The sequence below is a fragment of the Ictidomys tridecemlineatus genome, chromosome 7, assembly GCF_052094955.1.
Source record: "Ictidomys tridecemlineatus isolate mIctTri1 chromosome 7, mIctTri1.hap1, whole genome shotgun sequence".
Classification (NCBI taxonomy): Eukaryota; Metazoa; Chordata; class Mammalia; order Rodentia; family Sciuridae; genus Ictidomys; species Ictidomys tridecemlineatus.
In genome coordinates this window covers 123,016,466-123,036,873 of record NC_135483.1, presented here as the reverse complement: position 1 = coordinate 123,036,873, position 20,408 = coordinate 123,016,466, and the positions used below count along the sequence as shown (strand labels likewise).

The window sequence follows — 20,408 nt, the reverse complement described above, 5'->3', positions numbered from 1 at the left end:
AAGAGAGGAACTGGAAATATGCTGGAACACACTTGAGTGTGGTATTTTAGATTTCTTAGTCCTGTGGAGCCTTTTTTGGGCAAGTCTGGTAATTTCTGCTCTCATTTCCACTAGGGTAGCTAAAAATTGGCATGATTCAGAATTATAAGGTAATATAAAAGATCATTCAGTGTCCCACAACAAGGTTTTGCCTGGGAACAGATTCCATGCAGAGTGGCACATCTTCTGTTACCTTTATATGGATAAAGAGTGTGTGGTCCAGATAAGTCCATCCTGAGACCAGGCAGTTCTGATGGGTTGTGCACAGATTATTTTTCTTGACTTTTGCATAAGTGTTGCCCTATTCTATCTTTACTGTCCCCAATGTGTCTTACTACAGGCCCTGGAGGCCAAAAGGTTTTTCACTGACTGACTAAGCCACCAATGGACACTATTTTTGTCTGATTCACGGTGGATTCCGGTAGATCTGTTCCTTGGTGTACATGTTTTATAAATGGATTCATTGTGTATTTCTATGTTTGTGGAATCATTCTAGGAATAGATTTCTTTTTTTTATTCAATAGGTTTATTTTACAAATAACAGGAGGGATGTTTTATAGAGATACATGGGAGAAGCAGAGAAGCAGAAGAGTTACCTGAAACCCACCACCCAGAAGTGGTCTCTGTTAACTGTTAACTATTGCTTTCAGACTTAGTGCACAATATGTAAATAGGTTGTTCACAACCAGCTACTGCTGTTGCATCCTATTCTGTTAAATGTTGTTCTTACATGATAAAATAGTGAGCATAATACTCTAGGATTGGCCTGGGAGGCGACACATTACAAAATTTAAAGCTCCTACATGGCTCTTCTGGGATTTTGAGCAACTTGAAGGAAAGATATTCTTACTTGTAAAGAGAAGCCAGGGTTTGCTGCACGTAAAATTGGCAGTTGATTTCTCTGATACAATTGCTTCCCTTCCAAATGTTTAAATACTAAAGTATTTAGAAGGAAAGACCTGATCTATTTCAATGAAAAGGATGATCAGATCCTATTTCAGGGCATTTACTATAGAGGAAAATATATTCCTTAAATGTTTTCAACCATGGGAAGGAGCCATAATACTGTCAGAAATCTTACAGATGTAAAAGTTAAAAGTGAAGGTAGATTTTACAGATTTTAACATGAATGTATAACATCTGAATGCATGTATAAAAGCACATATTTAAATTTTTGTGTACCTGTATACTAGAATATGGATAACTACATTTTAATTATTATTTAAACTATTCATTTTCTATAAACTGTGTTACTATGTGTGTTTGTTTAAATGTCTGTGCACCCACACATGCATGTACACTGTATACTTGGAACGTCATACATGTTCATCTGCAGACATGCTTCATATTTTGCTAACTGATGGTTAATGCTAAGCTGGAGATTTCTACTGTAGAGCTTTTGGAGAGGGAAAATTAACTGCCTTTGATGTGAAGAAGGAAACCCAAGAGGGTTGAAAGGCAACGTATCCACAAGAGAATGAAGGCTTGCTACTTTCAAAGATACAATAAAGTTATTTTAAATATGAAGACACCTCCTTGTGCTTGTTAGGGAGGAGAATAAACTTCAAATGGAAGGATTGATGTATTCAACGGCCTTCAGAAAAACACGGTAGGGATATTAAGGATTGGATTCCTTTTGGAAACAAGACAAGAAGTGTTTTTGGTTTGGTGGATCAGAGCATCCCTTCTGGAGTCTGCAAGTCTTCACAGCCTACATATAGGGAGTGAGGACTGGTCCGTAAAAGAATACAAAGCCTGTTTATGGGCATCACTAACCAGAGAAGTAAACCAAATGCCACTCATGGTTTGTGTAAGGAATTTGACTGAGAAAGTCCATTTGTTTTACTCCACTAGGCTGTTTTGGTGTTTAGCTAGGGTCTCTTAAGTAAATGATGAACAGAACTTTTTCTTCAATCAATTCTTAGAAATGATGGTTCTCTAATATATATATTAAAATGTTTTCCACATGGAATTGTCATGGAACCAAGGGGAGAAACTCCTTAAATCTGACCAGAAACCATGAGTTTGGCACTCCAGGGTCATCCATCTCTGTGCTATCTTCTTAATTTTCCACTTGCGAGTGACATAGGGAAGTATGAGGACCCATCCTCACTCTTCCCTGGGTACTTCTGTACATCCTCTTCCTGTGGAGTTCTTGGATTACAAAAGTCAGTGCAGGATTTTAGAATATGGTCCCAAGATTCCGTCTGTACGTCCTCCATGAACATTACATTGTTCTGAGGCACAAGATGCTTTATGGGAAAGTCGTAGTAACTGCACAAAACCATTCTTTTAGGGAGATGGTGAGGAGGATTTCCGTCACCTTAGCTTTTCCCTTGCCGCCAAGTTCAACTTGGACCTTATTTCTGTGTGGGCAGTTCTTGTCATTCTGTTTTACCATCTCCCTTTAATATCCCTTATCTAGATAAGCAAAGCCACCTGCAGGGAACTAGAGGACATAACTGCATTGGTTTTCATTTTTCACTCTCTTCTCTCTCTCACTTGTCCTTTCAGATAATCATCAGGTCATGAGCTTGCATACCCACGAAATTCAGCTAGAATTGTTCAAGGAAAGCTCTTCAGATGTGGGCTCTGTATTCTGCTCTAAATCGGGCTGATTTAGGTGCGTTGGGTGTGTTTGCATCAGGCCATGGGGCTGTGAAGACAGCAGCTCTCATCTTCCACCCTGAAAGGATCCGTGGAGTGAATGCCTGGGTCTCGTGTGGAGGACAGGGCACTAGGAGGCCAGAGCTGAGTGGGCACACTGAAGGAGTTTACAGTTAATATAAAATGATGACAGCAGATTGGGAGTTGTAGATTTTTATGCCTTGGACTTTGAGCTTTTAAGACTTTGAGGAGTATGAGTCCAAGATAAAACTGTGTTGCTATTTTTACAACACTTATTGGTTTGTCAAAAAAAGGTAGCCCAGATAGCACATGAGATAATTTTTGAGATCTAAATAGATACTTGTTCTTGCTCTACATTTATATATTTTTATAACATCAATGTTTTAGTTATAAATATTTTCCTTTCTTAAATGATGCGACACTACAAGCACTTCCTGAATATTGTTTTCTTTTTATATGTTATCAGAAATATTGAAGAGCCTTAACATTTAAAACAGAATATTTTGGATTTGCTCTTAGCCTTTGTATTCAAGGGAATTGAGATGAGAATATACCCCAATATGAATATTGGCAACTGCCACTTATTGATTTTGTGATTTGATTGTGTAGTTTATGAACAACAGTTTTCTGATTATATCCTTTTTATTCCAATTATGCCTTAATCTCTTTTTTTCTTTTTAGCTTGAGCATCATCTAGGAAAAGGATTGTGACTTTTGGTGTTATGACTCTACCAGAAACTTTGCTGAAATTTTGGTGAATGATAAGGTTGTAGTTAGATGTGTTTCTCAATGTTTTTAAATCTTCATAGGACTTTAAAAATTTTATCTTCTAGTGAGCATGTCTGTCAGCCAAGAAAATGTCAAGTGTGTGTCCATACTTTGTATCATGAAACAATAATGTAGTATAATGGTGTTGTGATTAACAGTGGAGACTCAATGCCAAATTGTCAAGGCCTGGGTCCTGACTTTCTCCTTCTTACCTGTGGCCCTAAGGACATTTCTTAAACTCTCTGTGCCTTAGTTTCCTCATTTGCAAAGTGCCAGTAATGATGCAATCTACATCTTGTGTGGTTTTGGATATTAAGTTAGTTAATATGTGTGAACCCTTAAAATATAGAAAAATATTATTATTATACATATAATAATCATGCCTTTATTTTTTTGGAACTAAACAAGACCTTTTCTTTACAGGTTCTTATATTCCCATACAGAACTTTGGTTTATTTTCACATGTTTTTTTGACAGAGATTTCCAAAAATCTTATTATACCTATTGACAGATAAAAGTGTGTATTTATCTCCTTACTCTTATGATTAGTTCATTGTATCTTGTTTTGAAAAAGGGGTCAGGAGAGATAATTGAAAGAACACTAGGAGTTGGAGGTTTTGGTCTTTGCTACTTATTAGCAGTGGTCTTGGGCAAGTTGCTTAGTCTCTTTAATGCTCATTTTTCCTTCCTACAAAGTGAAAAAGGTTGATTAGAAAATGTCTAAGGTTTTTTTCACATCCAAAATTTGATTCCATTTTCTGGTGAGCAACTTCTTCCATTGGGATACAAATGCCACCATATGCCATTTACTTTCTGATATGATCAATGACTGTGTTATTCTGAACATACTAACCAAGGTATCAGCGTCTGGACCTTAAGTCTGGATGTTTGGCCTTTTCAGAATCCTTGAGAGAAACACATGTGTGTGGTGCACTTCTTTTTTTTTTTTATTTTTTATTTTTTTTTTATTTTTTATTGTTGGTCGTTCAAAACATTACACAGTTCTTAATACATCATCTTTCACAGTTTGATTCAAGTGGGTTATGAACTCCCAACTTTACCCCGTATACAGATTGCTGTTTCACATCAGTTACCCTTCCATTGATTGACATATTGCCTTTCTAGTGTCTGATGTATTCTGCTGTCTGTCCTATTCTCTACTATCCCCCCTCCCCTCCCCTCCCCTCCCCTCCCCTTTTCTCATCCCTGTTTAATGTAAATCTTCTTCTCAAGCTCTTCATCCTTACCCTGTCCTTGTTTACTCCCCTTATATCAAAGGGGTCATTTGGTATTTGTTTTTTAACGATTGACTAGCTTCACTTAGCATAATCTGCTCTAATGCCATCCATTTCCCTCCAAATTCTATGATTTTGTCGTTCCTTAATGCAGAGTAATACTCCATTGTGTATAAATGCCACATTTTTTTTATCCATTCATCTATTGAAGGGCATCTAGGCTGATTCCATAATCTTGCTATAGTGAATTGTGCTGCTATGAACATCGTTGTAGCAGTGTCTCTGTAACATGCTCTTATTAGGTCTTTAGGGAATAGACCGAGAAGGGGAATAGCTGGGTCAAATGGTGGTTCCATTCCCAGCTTTCCAAGAAATCTCCATACTGCTTTCCAAATTGGCTGCACCAATTTGCAGTCCCACCAGCAATGAACAAGAGTGCCCTTTTCCCCGCATCCTCTCCAGCACTTATTGTTGTTTGACTTCCTAATGGCTGCCAATCTTACTGGAGTGAGGTGGTATCTTAGGGTAGTTTTGATTTGCATTTCTCTAACTGCTAGCGATGGTGAGCATTTTTTCATGTACTTATTGATTGATTGTATGTCCTCCTCTGAGAACTGTCTGTTCAGGTCCTTGGCCCATTTATTGATTGGGTTATTTGTTATCTTATTGTCTAATTTTTTGAGTTCTTTGTATATTCTGGTTATTAGGGCTCTATCTGAAGTGTGTGGATTAAAGATTTGTTCCCAGGATGTGGGCTCCCTGTTTATCTCTCTTATTGTTTCTTTTGCTGAGAAAAAACTTTTTAGTTTGAGTAAGTCCCATTTGTTGATTCTAGTTGTTAACTCTTGCGCTATGGGTGTCCTGTTGAGGAATTTGGGGCCCGATCCCACAGTATGTAGATCATAACCAACTTTTTCTTCTATCAGATGCCGTGTCTCTGATTTAATATCAAGCTCCTTAATCCATTTTGAGTTAACTTTTGTGCATGGCGAGAGATAGGGGTTCAGATTCATTTTGATGCAAATGGATTTCCAGTTTTCCCAGCACCATTTGTTGAAGATGCTATCCTTCCTCCATTGCATGCTTTTAGCCCTGGTGCACTTCTTTGAGAGTGAAGAGGGAACTGTTTTATGAAAGATTTTTAACTCTAGAAGCAAAAACAAAACAAAAAACCTTTGTCTATTGCTTGTTTTTCTGCCAATACTCACAATGCACCTCCAACCCACAGTGATTTGAGCTGGAAATACGAGTCTCATCTCTAAGAAAAAATCCAAAGGCAAAAGCTTTCTGAGTAGTTTTTCCAAACTTTTTTCCGATGATCACGAAAAGCATTTCTGCTCTAAATTTTCTTTCCTTCAGGCTAAGGTGTCTGAGATGAACACTAAAGAGATATTGACAGAAAAATGTTTTAAATGTTTTCTGATCATTGTGATGCCTTGACATCAAGAATATCTCTTGTTCTTTGTTTTCTTGCTTTAAAAATTGTCCTCTGCTCATCTTTGTTATCCTTGGGCTGTTTTAAACCAATAATAAACCAAATGGAAAACCTAAGGATTATAATAAGAGATATTCATTATTTTAAAACAATCATGCAATCATTTTAAAAGGAGTAATGGTACCTTTTAAAAAAAATTTTCTTCTACAATAAGGTGAAAGGCCACAAAGATGAAGGACAAAGAGGCAATCTTGACTTGAACTCAGTCTCTCAAATATCCCCTTAAATATTGTGTGAAGGAAGCGTGAGCTGGAGGGAAATATTAAGATCAAGCTAGAAAAATATGGTGAATATCTTGCTGAAATGGTAAGTGAGTAAATAAATGAGTTCCCTAGTTTATTTCCAAAGAGCTGCTATTGGTAGCTTGGTAGGGTCAATTTCGAAAAATATCACAGGGATTAATGTCTTGGTATTTATTTGATTCAATGGCTCTATTGATCAGAGTGACAGAATTTAGAACTCATCCGTTATTTCAGTCATCTCACACTTGATCATGTTGCTAATGCTTAGAATATAAGGATGGGATCAAGGTGAAGTTGATAAGGTAGGGAAATGCAGAACATTTTGGTTATCGTGATACATAGGGCCCTTTGCAAAATACTGAGATACTGCAGAGTGAAATAATGAATTAACCACACAGATCAAAGAAGAGTAGGTGTGCATTAGATTCTAAACAAAAAAGACCACTTGATGGTCAAATGTCATCATTAGTTAACCACAAACCAAAAATTGGGTACATAAAATGTAATGCATGTTCCTAAAGTGCCAGTGGTAGTTTTTTTCCCTATATTGTAAAATTTCTAAAGAGTATACTGTATTTTATTGATCCACGCATACACTTCTGTTTTACATTTAACATAGCTACCATGGGAATATATTTTGAAACTAGTGGTGTCTCATAGTTTTACTAGCAGTTTTTCTCTCCTTTAGTGGTACATGATCTAATGTTAAATCTTAAAATAGTTAGCATATTAAATTCAGTGAAATATTTGAGGGAAAAAAATTAAAGAGTACAAAACTGCATAGGGGGAAAAATTAGTCTTCTATTATGACACCTCAACTGCTCCTTTCCCCACCAAGTGGCAATTTTCAACAATTGAATTGAATTGAATTCAATTCAATTCAATTTAGATCTTTTCTAATGCTTTGATAAACTCGAGGATTTAGCAAAATATACTTAAAAACACACATTGTGTCATAATTATATTTTTTAAAACACAAATAAGATCATTATAAATATTATTTCCTAACTTTTCTTCCTCACCTAAAAATGTACCATGAATGTTTTTTCATATCAATTGATTGCTTACAGCAACTTGAGTGACATACCATTTCTACAGTGTAGACTCACTAGAGTGAATTTCACCTACTGAGAGAGATTTACAGTATTTCTCGTTTTTCAGTCTGTCAGATAAAGCTGATAGTTAACATTTCTTACATGAATTTTTGTATACACATGGGGCATTTTTCTAAAATAATTCTGAAAGTAGAAATTCCTGGATAATGCCAGGTACAGGGGCACACATCTATAGTTTCAGCTACTTTAGAAGGCTGAGTCAGGAAGATCACTTTCGCCCAAGAATTTGAGACCAACCTGGGCAACAAAGTGAGATCTCAAAAAAAAAAAAAAAAGAATTGCTGGATATAGGGATTAGCACACTTTAAGATTCCTATATTGATGAGTATTATGAAACATTTTTTATATTAAAAATATTCTTTTTTCTTTTTATTGCATCATTCTAGGGATTGAATGCAGGACTTCCTGCATGCTAGGCAAATGCTCTATCATAGAGCTACCTCCCCAGCCCTTTTATTTTATTTTGAGATGGGATCTCACCAAATTGCTGAGGCTGGCTGCCAACTTGTGATCCTCCTCTATCAGCCTCCGGAGTATCTGAGATTACAGGCATGTGCCATCCCATCCAGCAAAATAAACATTTTTTTTTAATTGACAAAAATTTGAGCTAGCTTGAAATTTTTATTCTGAAATGTAAAACTTAAAAGAAAGTTTTTTGATTGTGGAAAACAATCAAGGAGGCTATGACTTCCTGACTCTGTAGGAGGAATTTTTTTATTCTTTGTTATAATAATTTGGTTTAAAACAAAACAAACAAACCACAAATCTTGAGAAGTTACATCCACCCCACTTCATTTCATAGATGAAAACCAAAACAAAACAGTGCTGGAGAGATTAGGTGACTTGTTCAGAATGACCCAAACGAATTGTGGAAGAACTGGACCTAGAATGCCCCTCACATCTCTTTCTAGAGCAATGTTCTTTTGTATGATGCCATAATCCAAGGGTTCGTAATATAAAAAATTATGTTAACCCTCTGAAGCATGGTATAATTATGTTATTTGGTGCTTGACAGTTTACAAAGCAGTTGGGAGTTGGGAGGATCTCAAAACAGAACAGATTGCTCTCTGACCTAAATGGTCAGACTTTTAGCTACTTGGAGACTGGATTTGCTTCCTGATTTCTTTCTTTCCTTTTTTCTTTTTCTTTTTCTCTTATACTAGGCTTTGAACTCAGGGATGCTCTACTACTGAGTTACATTCCCAGTTTTTATTTTTATTTTGATGCAGGGTCTTGCTGTGTTGCTTAAGGCTTTGCTAAATTGCTAAATCTGGCCTCAAATTTGCAATTCTCCTGCCTTAGCTCCTGAGTCACTGGAATTACAGGCATATACCACCACACACAGCACTTCTCACTTTCTTTCAAGTCTTTTTAAAAATATTGCTTTATGATATGGACTGAAGCCCTGAGTCATTAATGGATTAAAATGAAAATACATTCCTAAAACTTAAGTGAACATAAAAATCTCAATGCTAGAGAATGTCAGAAAGGGGTTTGTGTTTTAGGGAAATGTTCTTGTTTTAGGGAAAGTGTTCTTGTGATTTGTAGGCAGATCTTGATGATAGTTACAAGTTAATGCTACATTTGGTCTTAGCCAAGAGAATCCAAGTTCCATTTTTATTCCCTTTCTCATTTTTGATTCATCACCATGAACTCCAATTCAAAAATATATTTGCATGATTCAGGAACATATTTTTAAAGGTCAAAATGGATATCCATGTTTGTTAAATGTATAGGGAACTCTAAAGTTCTGAGGCAAGAGGTGTTCCTCTATCAGTCAAGGTTCCTACAAAAACACACCAAACAAACAAACAACAGATAACCTGCTCAAATTAGGGTAATTTCAGCAGGTTTAATAAGATAAAAAGGTGTCAGTGATGTAAGGAAACAACGAGAACAATATAGTACCCCAGGGCTGGTAACTGTGGAGTTGCTAACACACCTAGACCCAGAAGAAAAGTCATATTTACAGGAACCCAGGAGGACTGAGTTCTGCTTAAAAAGTTACCTTGAAAAAGTTGCAGCTTTCTCTATAGAAGGATATAGCCAGCCTCGGGGCATTGCCAGGGAGGAAGCTAGGGGATAAATACCTTACTCTCACTCTCCTCCTTTATTCTGATCTCTGCAAGGACATCCAATGGCCAAACCCAACCAGAAGCTAAAGAGCTGAGCGTATAGGTCAGCCACACAGCACATGAGCAGAGTGGGGTAGGGTGGAGGGTGATTTGGAAAGGAAAAGTAACGTTGGTTTTGTCCAATTAATGTATTGTCTGAGTGTATATTCACATCCATGGATGAAAGCATGCCCTTTAAATTAAACATCCCTACAACACACCTCTGGAGATGTTAGTGAAGCTATGAAGGAACTGCTCTTGGTCATTTTCCATTGGAGATATGTGTTGACTTTCATATGTGGACATAGTCACACTACAAATAGTTACCTGGATTTTAATTCCTGATCTGTTTTGTTTTTTTTTTTAATGAATACCTGGGTACTTTAACACAGTCTAGCAATAGGAAGAAATAGAGGATTCAAAAGTTAGATTTTAGAAAAAGCTTAAGAAGCAAAGCTGAGAGAGTGCTGTGGTTTGAATGTGTCCCCCACACCCAATGTTCTTGTGTTGGAAACTTCATCCTCAAACTCATATGTTAATGTGTTCGGAGTGATGCGTCTGAGAGGTAATTAAGATTAGATGAGGTAATGAGGTCAGAGTCCTGACGATAGCTTTGGAATTAAAAGAAGAGGAGGAGAGACCTGAACTAGCAAGCTGGTGCTCTCTTGCCATGTGATGTCTTCCACCATGATGTGATGCAGCAGGAAGGCCCTCGCCAGACACTGAACAGATGCCCATCTCATGCTCTTGGACTTCCCAGCCTCTAAAATCCCAACCCAAATAAATTTCTTTATAAATTACCCTGTTTGTAGTATTCTGCTAAAGTAGCAGAAAATGGAGTAAAACAAAAGACTTCCATGGCTACTTTTAAACACAAAAAAAGTATTTTCAGATAATGAAAAGATATTAAAAAAATTTTTTTTAAATTATATAACAGACTATGTGCTCTCTTGGCATGGCCAGATCGGAATAATTCTTAGGATCTTTTCAAATGCCATTACATTATGATTCCCACCACATAAAACAGTGGGAGGGTTGGTGAGGGTAGGGATTGGCAACCTGAGACTTTACAGTTCTGTTGACAGCCTCCTTATTAAAAGACATTGACTGGGCAGGGGTGGGAAAGCCAAAAGGAATGTTTCTTTTACAGGTGTGGAAAGCTGAACTTGTTTTGCAAGATATAGGAAGGCCACAGAAAGTACTTGCTTGGAGGTCAGCCTTGCCAATTTTAGTGAGGCTAAACAGACCCTGTGTGTTTCTATTAAAAATTCCATTTTGAGGGCTGGGCTGTACCTCAATGGCAGACCACTTGCCTAGCATGTTTGCGACACTGGGTTTGATCCTTAGCACTGCATAAAAAAAATGAACAAATAAAATAAAGACATGCTCTCCACCTACAACTACAGAAAAAAAATTAAAAAAAAAAAACCCTACCAAACTCAATTTTGACTGGTTCCTGGTTTCATGGTACGTAAAATTTGTGAAAACTCGTTGAGCTGTGCATATATGATCTGTGTACATTTCTGTACATGTTTTCTTCTTTAGTTAGAAGTTTTGGGAGGTCTTTTGAGAAAAAATATGGAATTAGTGAAATTCTGGAAGTTGACATCAGGATTACTATGGATATAATGAGGGCCCTTGTTTCTCATTTTAGGGATTTTGAGATGCAGAAGGGAGTAGATTCATATGCTGACTGAGTCCTGAATATAGAAGGGGACTAGCCTTTGACTGGTGGACCAGTTAGCCACGGATGGGGAACCCATTACCCATTCCTAGGCCATGGGGAGATCACAATCCTCCTGTGCCTGGAACAGAAGGCACTGTCCTTGGTGGTGTCCAGATCTTTTGCTTCACTGCGCTCACCGGGACAGATCACCATAGTGGTCACATGCCAATGCCAGCAGATGCCTCATCTCTCTGAATAACCATAGTTCTTAAGGAAAGGAAGACTCTGGGAGTAGAATTTCTCCCTGCCTTTAGCTGATTCTGCAGGGTCAGAGCCAGGCTGTTCTCGGTGGTGAGAGCTGGTCCTTATGCTTACAAAACTGTGCCAATGGCCACAGCAGAGAGCTAATTCCAGTGATAAGGAATGAAATGATTGTCATGAGTCTCCTTTGAGGTTTATTTTTAATAAGTTTCTAAGTTTCATATGTTTACTTCTGAATAGGGGTGTTCAGAGACACTCGGAAGAGAGGTACTGCATAAGTCTTTATATATATATATATATATATATATATATATATAGAGAGAGAGAGAGAGAGAGAGAGAGAGAGTTGTATTAAGGTCAATCTGGCATTCATAGCATATGAACACTGCTTGAATGTCTTCATTTTCAAGATTTATATATTTGCAAAATATTATTTATTATTTTAAAAGGTTTTTTTACCATTCTAATAGCTCTAATTATTAAATTATTGCTAGTGCAGAGTGCAGTGTTGTAAGAAGGGTGAAGTAGGTCTTATAACTGAAGTATACTATTACCATTTATTATTATAGATGCTTTCATCAACTGTAGTATTTTTGAATGGTGCATGTGTGTGTGCATACATGTGCGTGTGTGTGTGTGTGTGTGTGTGTGTGTGTGTGAATGTTAAGCTCCTTGTATCAAAGCTACAATATAACAAGTGCAAGATATTGTAACTGTCAGGATTTTATTAAGATTAAATAATATGTTGATAAATATCTTGTTTTGCTCTGATTTTAAAATATACATGGGTATAAAGGTAGCTAAAAAAATTGTTCATGCCACATACTAAGTTTAGTTGGGTGAATTTCTCTCAAAAAGTTAAGAGAGAGAGAAAGAAAGATACAAATAAAGTTGAAAGCAGACAAGGAAATGCATAACCTAGATTTTATGAATGTTTTGATTCATATCCCTTTTAACTAAAATATGTTCTGACTGTAAGATGTGCAACTAGTTGCTAGATTTTTTCATTTGAGTGTTGCATTTACATAGAGAAGCTGGCTTTCAAAATGCCAGCCAGCAGCCAATTCAAATATGGATTTGTGTAACTTGGTGACTGGTTTAGAAAGAAGATATCTTAAGGAGGTTGGGAGGAGGGCACACATCAGAGACCTTCTGGAAACTCAGCCAGAATTTTATCAGCTGTGATTGATGTGATTCTCAGTGTATTTGAATTTTGAGTTCCTAGTGGAGCTTTGCAAAGGTGCTGTGAACACAAAGCCTCACCTCCATGTATTAAATGGAAGATGTATGATTTCAAAGTTCCAGATTGCCTTTCTGGGGAAATGAGAATATTCAGCAGGCTTTAACTGTTAGCTCTATAATTTCTTTGGAGGTATAAAAAGTGACCATCATCCTGTAAGTATTTGTGTTAAATGACTTCTGAGCTTCCCTAACTGAGGGTATCAATAGACTGGAAACATATCTCAATTTACTAATTGGGCCTCTCTGTAGGTCCTTAATCCTCAAGTGTGTTAGTCAGTTTTTCATCACTATTACAAAATACCTGAGGTAACCAGTTCATGAAGAGAACAGTTTATTTTGGCTCATAGTTTTACAGGCCCTAGTCCTTGATGGGCTTGTCAGGTCTTTGGTGGGGTGCCAGATGACAATTGCAGGAAGAGCCTCGAGGAGCAAACTGCTCACTTCACAGACAGGAAGCAAAAGAGAAAGGAGTGGCTGGGGTCCCACTGCCCCTTTCAGTGGCATGTCCCCAATTACATAAGGACCTCCTACAAGGCCCCACCTCCTGAAGATTCCACTCCCTCTCAATAGCAGCACCATACTGGGGACTGAACCTTTAATGCATGGACCTTTGGGGTACATTCAAGATCCAAACTATAGCACTAATGAATTATTGGACCTTTCTGCTATCCTAATGACAGATTAAACACTAACAAAGGAGCCTCTTTATTGTACCTATACATAAAAAACCCTCACCTCTGAGGATGTGGTGAAAAGGAACCCTTATACACTGGTACTGGGAAGGTGAATTAGTCCAACCACTATGGAAAACAGTGTAGAGGTTCTTCAAAACATAAATAAATAAATATAGATCTACCACATAATTCAGCTATCCTAGTTCTGGGTATGGATCTGGTAGAAATGAAATCAGCTAACTGGAGAGATACTTGCATACCCATGTTTATTGTGGCACCAGTCACAATAGCTAAGATATGGAAATAGCCTGGGTGCTCAAAATCCATAATGAGTGGATAAAGAAAATATGGTATATATACGTAATGGAGTATTTTATGGCCATGAAGAAGAATGAAATCCTGTCATTTGCAGCAAAATGGATGGGACCGGAGGGCATTATATTAAATGAAACAAGCCAGACACAGAAATATAAGTATCACATATTCTCTTCCATATATACTAGCTAACAAAAATTTCCTTAAAATTAGAATAGTGACTAGTATGAAGGGTGGTGGGAGGGTTTAAAAAAGAGGGGCTTGAATTTGAACACCTGCATACTGTATGCATGGGTGGAAATATCACACTGAGCCTCATTAATATGTAAAATTAATAAGTTCAATCAAAAAGATCCAGCTTCCTATTTGAAAAGAGCTGCCCCCTACACACCTTTTTCATGGATCACATACTATGTTAATTTTTATAGAACATATTTAGAAGAGATTACTTATAATTGGTAGTTGGGAGCTGTTATAGGATTTTTAAAAATGTATTTATTTATTTTTTTAGTTGTAGTTGGACACAACATCTTTTTTTATTTATTTTTATGTGGTGCTGAGGATCGAACCCAAGGTCTCGCAAGTGCTAGGTGAGCGCTCTACTGCTGAGCCACAAACCCAGGCCTGTTATGGGATTTTTTAAAAACTGGAAAACGGTGTGATCACCTGTGTGTTGGTCAGGTAGAAGAAGAACTCAGGCAGGGAGTCCAATGGGAAAGCTGTGGAAATAGCACAGGTGTGAGATGATGGAGGCTGAATTAGGACAGTAGTAATGGGGATAGAGAGGAGGAGATGAACTGAGAAATATGTAAGTCATCAGCGCAGCTGTCTAATGACTAATTAGCCCAGGAAGGAAGAGGAACTCCTCTGCTTTTGGCTTGGATGACTGACTGGTTGGATAGTGATGCCACTGAGATTGAGAAACTGGGCCGTTTCTTGTGATGTCTTTCAGAACTGACCCAGGGGAGCACAGGTCAGGAACCAGGTCCAGGTTTGAAAGGCCTCAATTCTCAGCTGCTGATCTGGATTTTTGGCTAAGAAATTGAATAATTTCACCCTAAAATCATGAAATAGTTTTGCTTTAGACTGCTTGACCCTGTACCCATCCTTACACAGCCTATTGAGCTGTGTTTGGAAACTCTAGAGGAAATTTCTGTATATTTGTCTCAAAAATATCTTTTCTTTTTCTATTTAGAAATAGACTTTAACATTTTTCGAGACTCTATCATCTTTTAATTTTGGTAAATGAGTTTCTAGTTATGGGTTTTGTATGACCATGGACACATATGGAAAAAGACGAGCCCCCAGTCCAATAAGTGCGATAATCACCACAGTCTCATCCCTTTCTCAAGTGTCCACAGCACACAATAGCCCACAGTACCCTTGTGAGATAGTGTCTCTTAGTATTCTGCAGTAACAAGCTAATTAAATTTTTACTCAGCTCCAAAATATCCCACCTTATTTGATCTCAGAACCCATGTTTTTCCTAAGGAATGTCTGTTAACTACTTGAAAAATTTGCATTCTGCAAAATGCAGCTGGGGAAATGCTGGCTTAATTATTTACACCAAGCCTCATATTTGCTGAAGATCATCTCAGTGTCTTAAACTGGGTGGATTTTGTGGGATTGGCATGGGACTGGCTAAAGTTTCTCAGGGATTTTGATTCAGTTAGTTGGGGTGGGGCTTAGGATTTTGCATTTTGCTGTGTGCATGGCACTGAGTTTCCCTTTTCTTTTAGGTCCCTGCATACTTGTATGTGGAATGGTCAGAACTTTGAAGTAGGAATATCCTTTTTATCCATCCCCCTACCCTGGCGTAGTCTTGCTTGCTCCAAGACAGGCACTCAATAGAAGGTTGCTGGAATGTATTGAAGTTCAATGACTTTAATTCCACCAGGAATCTAGAAGGTTTTAGGGAATTGGTCAGAAATAACCAAACAGAAATATTTGTCAGAGATTCCCAAGGAATGTGTGTGCATATGCTGCGCATGCATGTACGCCCCCCAACACACACATTCTCTCTGTGTGTCTTTCTCTCATGTCTGTGACCAGCCCTCTATAATTTTTTCTTTAAAAATTCAAAGTACATTCACAAATTGGTGGTTAGCATGTTTGGGAAGTTGCAAGGCCTATATTTTGAAAAAAGCGAGAGTGTCATAAGGGAAGCTCATTCTTCCTCTTCTACATTTCCAACTGAGCTGTATTGGTTCTGAACATATTGGTGATAATACAAGTCTTCCTGTTACCCATACTCCTAGACCTACCTTCTAGGGCCTACCAATTTTAAGTGTTTTTTTAAAAAAATAATTGCTTTATTATATATATTTCATGTACCATACAGTTCACCTATTTAAGGTACAAGTCAGTGGTTTTAGTTTATTCAGAGTTGTGCAACCATCACAATCAATATCAGAACATTTTCTCATTTCCCAAAGGAAACTCATATCTATTAGTAGTCACTCCCCATTTCCCCAATTTCCCCCAATTTTCCTAGCCTGTCTCTATTTGCTTATTCTGGACATTTCAAATATACAGAATCACCGAATTTCCTTCTGTGACTGGCTTCTTTAACTTAGCATACTGTTTTCAGTATTCAGCTGTATTGTAGCATGTGTCAGCATTTCATTTCTTTTTATTGCCAAATAATATTGCATTTTATGGATATATCACCTTTTGTGTTTTTTTAACCTCTTCATCTGTTTCATCTATTGTGGATACGTGGGTTGTTTCCAAGTTTCGATTGTTTTAAATAATGCTACCTTGAACATTTGTGTACAAGTCCTTATGTATATGTGGACCTTCTTTTTGCCTGTCACATTATAATGTAAGTCAACTTTAATAACTCAAGATATATTGAATCCTGCCCCAATGACCTATGTGGCTATCTCTTAGCTAATTCTATGTAATTTTGCTTTAGTCAGTGTAACCCTCTCACAGCTATGTGAGTAAACAATGCTATCTCAAGTCCAAGAACTGTGGACACCATTTCCCCACTCTGGGAAGCTCCTCTTCACCCATATCCCCTTTAAAGACTTTGCACTGTGCAAAGCCCAACCTTATTTTACTTCTTTCAGGTGACTCTTGTCAACTTCTGAATTTGACCCACTAACCTCCTCCAACCTCCGTGGCTCCTTCACTGTTCTATGTGTCTGCATCTCATCTCTGCAAATAAAAGACAATAGAAGGCAAGGATCAAGTCCTACTGGTCTTTTGTGCTTCCCTTTCCCAACCCCAACTGTGAGCGTAGAGACACGAATAGAAAAACATGTTGCACTCAACAACTTAGAGTTAAGTAAGTGAATGAAAGCTGTAGTTCTGGGATGTGGATGTTCTTGGGACTGGCTTGCACCAACCAGGGAGGGAATGATAAGGGTCATCAATTAAACCAGGTACAGCTCCGATATTGTGAGGGACACATTTGAAAAGTTGCTGACTGGAAAACAATGGAAAAACATTCTCTGTGTAAAGTCACATCTCAGCGACATCCACACCAGGATTATATTATCAGAACTCACCCAAGTTGTTATGGCTGTGTTGTGCTGAAGACTGGAACATTTGTTCTTGATACAGCACAAACTTTTTATGTTAGCTTGGGAGGGGGGCAATGAACTTGTTTTATGTTAAAGTAGGTGGTATCAGATTTGATCTGAAAAAAATTCACACCCAGGCCTCTTAAGAGCTTTTAAAATGTATTAAATAAAGCAGTAGAAAGTTAAAAAAAAAAAAAAAAGAGTTGCTGACTGGTCACAGAAAATGCTGAAAGGCATTCTGTTTAGAAACAATCTTGTCTATACATCATATATTCTCTTCATTTCTTCTTACTTGTTAGCATTTGCAAGAATATCTTCAGGGACATTGTCTTGAAAATAAGATCCTTGCAATTTCCTCTTTTATTTTTGAACTCAGATCATAATTTAGCAACTGTATTATTATCAGACCCATTGTGTCTGTGATAGTTACATCCAAAATCTCTGACTTCACAAACAAGGTCAGTTCTTAGAATGAGCCACACACAAATGAATCTTCTCATGTTAATATCAAAAGCCACATGGGAACAAAACAAAAATTAACAGGAAATCAGGTAGAACGTTATAACAATTTGAACTAGAATGAAGATATTTTTAGTTTTTCTGATACTTGGCAATGAAATTTTTACCCATTTCTTTATAAAACCAGATATTTTCCTGTGGATGAAAGAATTAAAGAAATAATCCTAGTTTGTTTTTTGTGAGCTATTTATAAATAGTTCCATGGATGATTCTGCCTAGATAAAAATGCTCTATTAATTCATAGCTTTAATTTTTGTGTGATGTTGAAAAAAACTTAGGACCAAGACAGTCTCTGTTGGTCACTGCTACCCTACTGTAGAATGGAGGGCTTGCTGAGGGGACTAGAGAAGGTGTATATCACAGTGAAGTTGAGGTTGTTACTTAAGGGCCCCACCAATTTCCTTTGTCACAGTGGTAGTAGGTAGAGAAATGGCATGTCCCTTTAACTGGAAGTTATCCTTGAATCTTCAGGTCCTTCATCTTAAGGCATTCATATGCAATATGTTAATGTAGTTGTTCAAAAACAATTTGTCATGAAGTCATCTGAGCTTTGTAAATTAACCCTAGATCTATCTCTTGATGACCTTTGTAGAGAGCCAATACATACATTAGTCAAAATGTTACTAAAGAAATTGTTTACAGATACACTGCTTTCTGAGCATCTCAATATTACTGAGTACCATTTCCAACATCATGCTAAGGGTGACAATTCTTATAAGAGTTAAAGGAATAGAAGATGTTCTTAGCCTGAAAATCTTTGGAGTTAAGTCAAGAGGACCAGATCAGGCTTGTGAAACAAGGAGGAGCAAAGAATGATGACATGGGCTTTATGTTTGTGAATATAACTTAATTCCCAATGCTTTTCATTTACCCACTGGATTTGACAAATTATTTACTTCCTTGAGAATTTCCTTATCAGTAAAATGTGGATGATAATGTCCTTGCTTGGTGATCATGGTAATGAAATCAGTGTAGATAACATATGTCAAGAGCTAAATGAAATTCTTGGTGTGTAGTAGTTTAACAATTTTTAGATATTATCATTAATAATTGAAAAACAGCGGAGGGTGTTTGCAGTTGGGTTTGTAACTCCAAGGAATTGGGAATTATGAAGAGATTTGGAGGCATGATTTAGGCTGTATGAAATGATATACAAGTAAAAAAATATTAAGCCTGACTAATGTAACTACCATAATAACTACCAAATGGCTCTAAGTGGCTCACGTGGATTGGCTCTAAGGGTTAATTTTCACAATGACCTTATGATGCATATACTTTCATCATCCATTTTCTAGGCATTAAAAATGCTACCCGATTCGCCCACATTCACAAAGCTAGAAAATGGTGGCACCAGAATTTGAACCCAAGTGTCTGACTCCAAAGCCTCTTCCTAAAACAGGGAAACAAGGGGTTGATGTGGCCAGAAAGGAGAGCAGGGCAGATCAAATGGAAAAGGAGAACAAAAACAGAAGGAATAAACCAGGTTTTGGCAGACTAATGAGGATAGGGTAGTGTAGGAGGGTCCACTGCCTCTCAACAGGGAGCTTCCTTTGCACTGGAGGAATCCTGGGAACATGGTGGTCTCCTATGATCACATCCATTCTCTGTGTTTGTTCCTGCTGCTGCTGATGGAGCCTCTTAATGTGCATTTCCTCATAAGGGCAGAATCTTCTATCAGCTGAGTCGTCCCTAATTTTGTTAAGTTTGGTGCAGAAATTGCATTCCGAACACCCCACCTAATATTCATTTTCTTCTTGTTACACGTCCCCTGTCGCCACTTCTCCACAAGCCTTTCACTTGCTTTTTCATATTTTTATTTGGTCTGGTCAGGGTGCTTGAAGCCTGTGCTAGCAAAAAGCAATAGCAAATCCAGAGACTGTTTTTCATCCTTCTAGCACAATTCCCTTGAACTTACCTCTCATTCCCAGGAATATAAATGTTTCAAATGTTAATAAGTAAATAGTGCCAGAGTATGATCCAGTACACCAACAAACACACTTTCTGCTCAGCTGACATTTCTCCTTGTAGCAATCATTCTCTGATGAAGGAATCAGGGCATGGATTTGCATTCGGGTGCAAGCTCCTGTCTCCTTCTGGGGCAGCCTCTAAGTCCTAGATTAGCTGCTTGTGAGGTCCCTTCATTGGAGCCTGTGGAGTTCTAACGCAAGTTATTAGTCATTTTAAATATACCTCAGGCACATTTCCATTTCCCTTTTACTTTTCTTTTAACGTCTGGGAAACAGGATCCATTTTGCTGCCCTCCCTGGAGATTGCCTGTCTCTGGAGGTGAGTGTGGTAAAGGAATGGGTAAAAGAGGAGGCCCAGAGGTACAGGGGGACCTGCAGAGATCTTTTCCAGCCTGTACTTAGTTTTGTCTGTTTGTCTGTCTTAGAGCTATCCAAGAATGGTCTGTTTTACAGAAAAGATGACCCAGAGAATCCAATTTCCAGCTGTCTCTTCCAAATTCTCATTACCAATAAAGGCTTACCACGAGCCAGAGAATTTCAGGGACATTCTGTATGTTACTTGTGTGGCACACAGGTGGGACATGGCTGGTGTCCATTC

The 20,408-nt window shown here is 37.7% G+C and overlaps 1 protein-coding gene across 5 annotated transcripts in view; it reads left to right on the top strand.

The window, feature by feature from the left end:
• Cacnb4 (calcium voltage-gated channel auxiliary subunit beta 4) overlaps positions 1 to 20,408 on the top strand; it is a 252,595-nt gene that overhangs the window by 119,791 nt on the left and 112,396 nt on the right. The gene's annotated exons all lie outside the window — the stretch shown is intronic.